Below are 8,005 nucleotides of genomic sequence, written 5' to 3'. Positions count from 1 at the left end.
GCTGTGAGACGCAATTGCTGTCGTGGCTTTGGGGACATGAGTGACGACATGAGGTGGCTTCAGGACAAGGAGCTGGTGGCTAAAGAGACCTTGTCCCCAGGTCTGGGTCACTGCAGTCCAAGAGGTGCCTGTGGGAGCTGAGCCACCCCAGGCTGTCCTTGCAGCATCCTTCTTCCTGCTCCCCGAGGGCTCCCCCTGGGCTGGGGTTTTGCCGGGGGGATGCTCCGGGTGTTGCATGGGGCAGGGGCAGGAATCGCATCCCTGCGGAGAGCCAGCAGGTTGGCTCCCAGCCTGGGGAGCGGGAGCACGGAGGCTGCAGCTGAAGCAAAGCTGCTTCATACCCCCCATTTGCATTGTCACCCCCACGCTGCAGTGAAAGGGGGGGTAACAGGGTATCAAATGGGGGTGTAATGGTGCTGAGCACCCCCCAGCTCAGGCAGCTGTCCCTGCTGCAGCTGATGGAGCTGTCGACGCTGCTGCTCCATTTTCTGGCTGAAGCAGGCTGCATCTGAAATAATTTGCAGAGAATCATTAACCTAATGATGGAGGCTTTGGAAAAATGGCTCAGCCTGCCTGGGGGGAAAATGGGCTTTGCAAGGGATCTGGAGAGAGACACGGAAAAATAAACTGGAAGGAGTGGTGGTGGGCTTGGGGGGCGGCAGCAAGGGCAGTGCTGAGGTCTGCTGCCAGCATCCCCCCCCATGCCCAGAAGCTCTTGGCCCCATCCCACCCCCTCCTCCATCCTGGAGCACCGGGATGCTGCCCAGCTGCAGGATTCATGGATAAAATCCCAGGCACCCGTGGCTCTGTAGGGAATCACCCTTTGGGGAGGATGCAGCCAACGCCGGCAGCTCCTGTCTCATCTCATGGGGAGGGGGGACACTGGGTTGTCCCCCTCTGCTGAAAGGGGAGCTGGACCCCAAGGATGCTCGGCAGTGGGTCCTGGCGTGGGCTCGCAGCACAGTGATGCTGCAGGGAATCCAAACCACTGCCCAGCGGGAATCAGCACTGGGCAGAGGGAAGTTTGGGGAGAAATATTCCCTTTTAGGTACAGAAATGGTGCCAGGTAAGCAGGTTTTGACAAGAAGCTAGGAACAGGCAGAGGAAGGAGAAACGCCACCGGCTTTCATCTTTATGTCTTTTTCACAAATTTTATGTGTCTGAATGGGAATTAACTTTTGAGCTGGAAAAGCACCAGCCGCTGATAATTAAGCCCAAAATGCACTGGTCTCAGCGTCAGGTGTCACCCGCCCCCCCTGTGCAGTCCCTGGCCCTGTTAGTTTAAATTGATGCAATTATTCATCTTGCAGAGTAATATATTTTTTGTTCTGCAGTGCCCAGCAGACCTTAAAGCAGAACAAATGCTTTAATAAAACCGAGATGGTGCTTCCTGGAAGCCAGAGCACTGGGTTATTAAGAAGAGGAGCAGATTTGGGAATCTTTAATAAATTATTACCTAATATTTCTTTCCTGCAACGTATCTATATGATTAGTAAATGTTTTCTGCTCACTGATTAACTTTGTTTATTTCCTAATTAGGTTTAGCACCGTCTGTCTCGTGGTTATGAAATAATTGTTTGATGAATGCACCTGAATTTAGGTTTTCATTAAGCCCCCAAATCAGTTCTGTACCAATTAGCCACGCCAGGGCACGCAGATCTGGGACACTGGAATGACAATCCCAGCCCATTAGGTGATAATTGTGTCATTGACTGGGGATAAGGGAGCAGCGGCTGGAAACCCACCTGCGGCTGCGGTACAGCGCTGGGGGGCGATGCTGGGGGGCCACGGCTGCACCCCACAGCAGTGAGCTGGGCTGTGGGATGGGATGGGGACTGGGTGGGGATGGGATAGGGGCAGGGGAGTGGGGAATGGGGAATGGGGAATGGGAAAGGGAATGGGAAAGGGAGTGGGAATGGGTATGGGAATGGGATGAGATAGCATGGGGATGGGATGGGATGGAATGGGATGGAATGGAACGGGATGGAACGGGATGGGATGGGATGGGATGGAATGGAATGGAACGGGATGGAATGGAACGGGATGGAATGGGATGGGATGGGATGGAATGGAACAGGATGGAATGGGATGGAATGGGATGGGATGGAATGGAATGGGACGGAATGGAATGGAATGGAATGGAATGGAACGGGATGGAATGGAACGGGATGGAATGGGATGGGATGGAATGGAACGGGATGGAATGGAACGGGATGGAATGGGATGGGATGGAATGGAATGGGACGGAATGGAATGGGATGGGAAATGGGACGGAATGGGATGGGATGGGATGGGATGGGATGGGATGGGATGGAATGGGACGGGATGGAATGGAACGGGATGGAATGGGACGGGATGGAATGGAATGGGACGGAATGGAATGGAATGGGATGGGATGGGATGGGATGGGATGGAATAGGATGGAATGGAATGGGATGGGATGGGGAGTGGGGAATGGAATGGGGACTGGGGTTGGGAATGGGATGGGGACAAGGATAAGAGAACAAATGGGGATGGGAACAAGAAGAGGAACAGGAATGGGAACAGGGATGAGGACAAGAAGGGGCACAGGGACAGGGAAGGGGACACTGCCAAGGAGATGGCCGCTGACCCCGAAGGAAGTGAGATGACCCTGCGGCTGTGTCAGCCACAGCCAGAGACACGGCTGGAGATGCTTTTCCACTGGGGAGGAGAAGAAGATGGGGGACAAACAAACCATTTTCCATGTTCCCAGGGGACATGCCAGCCGGTGAGGATGTGACCCTGGTATGGCTTTACAGCTCGTAACGCTCCTGAAGAGCCGGCATGAGAGCCAGTTACTATATTTGCTCTCACCACAACTGTGGCTTTTTTTTTTTTTTCCTGCTGGATTCTGCTCTCAAAAACTAGGACACAGCCCTTCCACGTGTCTGCTCCGGAGCTGCAGTAATCTCCTGCCATCGGCCGGGGAGGCTCTGTGCCATAGCCGGTGTCACCTGATGTCACCAAACCCTTTCTCAGAGCCCCCAGCGAGCAGCTTCTCCATGGTGAGAATTCCTTCCTGCCCCATAAATTTCTGGCTTTTGGGGCAAAAGCATTTGAGGGAGGGGATTTTCATGCCCATTGGAGGGTCTGCAGGGACCTGCGTGGGGGGACACCCTGGGGGATCTGCTCCACATGAGGGGACAGTGGCAGCATGGCCAGGATTTGAGCCGCTGGGATGTGGGGAAATAAATCATCGGGGCTGAACTGTGCCTGCAGCAAGCCCTGGGGCAGCTCGGGGTCTCGGGCGGGGATCAGGGGCGATTAAACACCCCAGGGGACAATGACAGATGCGGGGAAGGGCTGGGGGGCACCGGCGATGCTCTGCCCTCTGCCCCACAGCCCCGGCCTGGGCAGGAGGCAGCTCCGCAGGTTTTCAATCATGCATGGAGACGGCATACGGCCAGGCTGGAAATTCGCTGGGGACCAGTTTGTCCCCTCCCAGAGCAGCGGGGCTCAGCCTGTGCCCATGGCTGCTCCTGGCCATGGCCCTGGGGGCGGTTTTGGTCCATCCCCGGGGTGGGGGGCTCAGGCTGTGATGGGCACGGAAGGATGGTTGGTGTAAAGACCGAGAGGTGCCGTGCATCAGTCCAAAAAGTCCTTCCAGCCCCAAAGCTGCAGTGTTTCAGCTGCCCTCAGTGTCCCCATCCCAGGGCTGCAGGTTTCCCATGGGATAAGGGGTCTTTTCTCCATATCTCCAACGGGAATGTCCTTTCTGCTGTTTCCATCTCTGCGTTGGTGTGTTACCAATGAGCCCAGCACGTGCCAGCAGTGCCGGGAGGCTGCGGTACCCGGTGTCACCGCAGCCTGGTGCCGACGGGCAACCTGCAAGATACGAAACACGGGAAAGACAAACCCCGCATCCACCAATGAGTGTAAAGAAATACAAATTGAATCTCTTTTGGAACTTTATCGGGTGGTGCTGCACCATCGTGGGGGACGCAGGGATGCAGACTGCAGTGCTGTTCTCAGGATCTCTCCCCCACACCTGCAGCTGATGTTCAGGGCGGCATCTCCCACCCCATGCAGCCCCCCCACCTCCCACCCATGGTACCCCACTGAGCCCTCCTGGGGCTGTGGGATTGTCACCCTCCTTCCTTTTGGGATGGAGGGGCATGGCCGGATCCAGCTGGGAATGCATCGCTGGCAGAGCCCCACAACCCAGAGCTGCTGCCCACCCTCTTGTATGTGCCCCAAGCTGTCCCCTCCTGTCCCAAAATGTCCCCTTCTGCCCCAGATCACCCCCTCCTGCCCCAAACCATCCTCTCCTGCCCCAAAATGTCCCCTCCAGCCCCAAACTATCCCCTCTTGCCCCAAAATGTCCCCTCCTGTCCCAAAATGTCCCCTCTTGTCCCGAACCATTCCCTCCTGCCCCAGAATGTCCCTGCCTGTCCCCAGATGTCCCCTCCTGCTCCGGGCCAGTGTGGCAGTGCAGTCTCAGAGTGTTGGTGTTTTATAATTTATTGGAAGGGCAATCCGATTGATGCCCTGCTCCCCCGGGCCCTGCTGCCAAACGAGATGTTGTATTTCAGGAGTTTATCCTGGGGAACAAATAAATAGAGAAACAGAAACCTCATGAATTTTTTTTTAAAGAGCTTATCAAAATCTTTTTTATTTCTCCCCTTTTTCCCGAAGGCAGAATGGCTGAAAGGGGAGATATCCCCTCCATCTGCCTTCTCTGCGCTTCTTTTCCCTGCAATCTCTTAATCCTCTTCTTTCCAGCTTTAATCCACCCCGTTGCCTCTTTCTTGTTTTCGGTTTTTTTTATTAATTCCTTCCCACTCCAGATAATTAGAAAAACCCAAACCAACACGCTGGAGGCCTGTGTCCATCCTCCCGGCCCTGGCGAGCATCTGCAGAAGCCTGTCTCAGCATTACAACATCCCTTCTCTTCTTTTTTTTTTTTCCTTTTTTTTCCCCTAAAATGACCCCTTGCTTTGCAGCAGGGCTGCCCACCGTCGCTGGCATCCTAATGAGTTAATTAAGGAAAAATCAGGGCAGGAGAGGTGTGAGCCCCCAGGGGATGGTTCCTGGGAGCTGCAGTCTGGGGAGATGCTCGTGTTGGTCCCAGGGGACCGTGGCCACACGGCTGCTTCCCAGGGAATGGGGAGATTCTGGCGCTGGGGGGGGCCCCTCAAGCATCTTGTGGCCATGGGAGGGGGTCGTGGCATGTGGCTTCCCGTGCCAAAAAGGCAGCAGAGCCGCTTCTCAATATTCCCCCCAAGCTGCCAAGGGCTGGCCCATCCTTTCCAGCACCTGGGATGGTGCCGGGGATGTGAGCGATGCTCAGGGCACCTCGGCTCACACACACCTCCTGCCTTCAACCCCCCCAGACCCTAAAAATCAAGCAAGCGAGGGCAGCCCTGCCTTGCCACCATTTCAGCTGCTTTGGCTGGCTCCTGCCAAAGTTGTAATGATGCAAAATGTAAATGGAAAAGGAGGAAAGGCAGCCGCGTTGCCAGCAGCAGCTCGTTAGTTTGCAGCGTTTGTTATTTCTGGGCCCTGGTCCCTGCACCATGTCGCTCAGGTTGGCCACAGCGGAGACAAGCACCGAGAGCACAAGGTTTGCTGAATATTGACTCTTGGTCAGCTGCTCCCCGATAAGCCAGCCCAGCTCCCCGATAAGCCAGCCCAGCTCCCCGATAAACCAGCCCAGCTCCCTGATAAGCCAGTCCGGCTCCCCAGGCATTGTGACCGCCAGGAAAACCGGGATCGCAGGCACATTTCCATCCCCTGGGATGTGGGAGCCCCTGGAGGAGTAAATGACTCAAATGAGGGTCCTCATCCTGCCATTCCCTGGATGCCAGCGCCTCAGCAACCCCCTGCCTGGCAAGGTGCTCATCCTCGGGAGGAAGGCAGAGCCTCGCGCCATGGCCCCGGGGCTGGGATGCTGCTGCAGCACGACTTTGGTCTCCTGCATCCTTGTCCCCACTGGTCCCCTCCTGCTGCCACCATGAGGATGTTGGGGGTCAGGGGGAGAAAAAACCCTTTTCAGCTACACCCCCACACCCCAGGTCAAAAATTTGCTGCTGAAAAGTTGACGTTTCCAATGACAAAAGGACCAAGATGTAGTTTCAAAGCCAAACTTGTTTTTCTACATCCCGGCTCACTAGCGGCACAGAGCAAGAAAGAACCAAAGGAGCCATTTACATTGTAGATTCTGACCTTTATGCTTAAGATCTTTTCAGACATCCTGTTTACAGCTTTTTGTTTTTGTGCTAGCACTTCATAATCCTCGAAATGAGATTTCATGCAGCCTTTTTTGACTATTATAACGCACTGCATCCTCTTTTCTCCCTGCTGACGAGCCCTCCTGAGACAGCCTGGGTAATTAGAACTTTCTGAACAGACCCATAAATGAGGGCTGCAGCCTGGTGCCTCGGGGGGGAGGGGGGGACGGCTGCTCCAGTGTCCCCAGCGCAGCGGGGACGAGCCCTTGTGCGATGGAGGTGACCGTGGTGCCGGGGCACGGGGCGCGTGGCTCCGCTCCCCCGGACCAGGCTGTTGCAGGAACCTCGGCTGTTGCTTTTGGCTCCAAACCCAACACCCCTGAAGCAGGGATTTATTTGGTGACATTGGCACTTGGAAGGACACTTAAGGCCAATATCAAAAGTCCCCTGGCAATAGCCTTGATGCCCTTGGGGTGAAAAACACCTGCAAGAGCTGGGTCCTGCTGGTGCAGCATCACTGCTGCTGGGTGCAAACTGGGGTCATTTCTAAGAGCTGGGTCCTGCTGGTGCAGCATCACCGCTGCTGGGTGCAAACTGGAGTCACTTCGTTCACATCACAGTCAACAAGGAAAATCTATTTGGTGTTTCAGAAGGGTCCCTGATGGCTCTTGGGGCAAGCCTGCCCAGAAAATTAAAAAAAAAAAAATCCCCAAAAAACAATCTGAAAGTTATTTTTGTGAGTGCTGTTTGATACCAATGACTCTCAGTTTTCCCTTGCACCTGTCCAAATGGGCTGATCTGCCAGGACTGACCAAATTCTTGTTTCTCCAGCCTGTGTGTGCCCCAAAAACCCACAAGCATGTGTTGGCATCCCTGAGCTGCGTCCCTCGTTGCTGCTCCTTGGGCACCCTCCATGCGGATATATACCCTCCCTGCACCTTCTAGACCCGAGAGCTCCTGGAGGCTCAGGAGAGGGTTTCAAGAGAAGCCAAGGAGGCATCTGCAGGATGCAAACTTTGTTCTGATGGATGCTCAGCTGGGGGACGGCACCGCGCATCCCATCAGGAGACCTGGGATTGCAACGGTGGAGAAAACATCCCTGCTTTTACAAAATGTAAGACAGAATTGCTGCTTTTTGTGGGGAAAATGGGACTGTTTGGAAGCAGGGAAAGTCCTCGGGTGGCGGGACCCACTGACCCAGCGTGGGCTCCCAGGGCAGGGGTCTGCCTGGCCGCTGCTGCTGTCCCCAGCCAATGGCAGGTCACATCTCCCCCCTGACCCCCAGTTCCCCGCATCGTTGGCCAGAGGGAGAGAGCGATGCTGGGGTGTTTGCATGGCTAAACCCAAGAAACCGAGTACCAGGAGGATAAAAATAGTACCGACAGCTCTTCAGCCCCCAGCCTGGTTTCCTATGGAAACAAGCCGCCGTGGTCCCTGCGCCTGCCTGCATCTGCCCGGGGCAGTTTCACTGCTGCCTGGCACATGGATGATCTCGCATCCCGCATGGACGGAGCTGAGGCTGCAGTTCCCATCGGCGGGGTCAGCAGCAGCATCCATCCCTCCCATCTCCCGAAAACCCTGACCTCCCCACCGCCAGCTCCAGGAGCGCGGGCTGGCAGGACGATGCTGGGATGCCCAAACCAATTTTTTTTTAAGCATCCCCCCCATTGCTCAGGGTCCCCCCACTCTCCCCATGCCAGCCAGGGGCATCACCCCAAAAAATGCTGCCCTCTGAGCTCCCTGGCTCCAGCAAAGGTCGCTGCCTTAATCACGCTGGGGCAGGGGGATTTGCTCCAGATCCTTTTTTCATTATC

Source organism: Pterocles gutturalis, unplaced genomic scaffold (genome assembly GCF_000699245.1).
Source record: "Pterocles gutturalis isolate BGI_N339 unplaced genomic scaffold, ASM69924v1 scaffold7446, whole genome shotgun sequence".
Classification (NCBI taxonomy): Eukaryota; Metazoa; Chordata; class Aves; order Pterocliformes; family Pteroclidae; genus Pterocles; species Pterocles gutturalis.
This window is presented reverse-complemented; position numbering follows the sequence as displayed.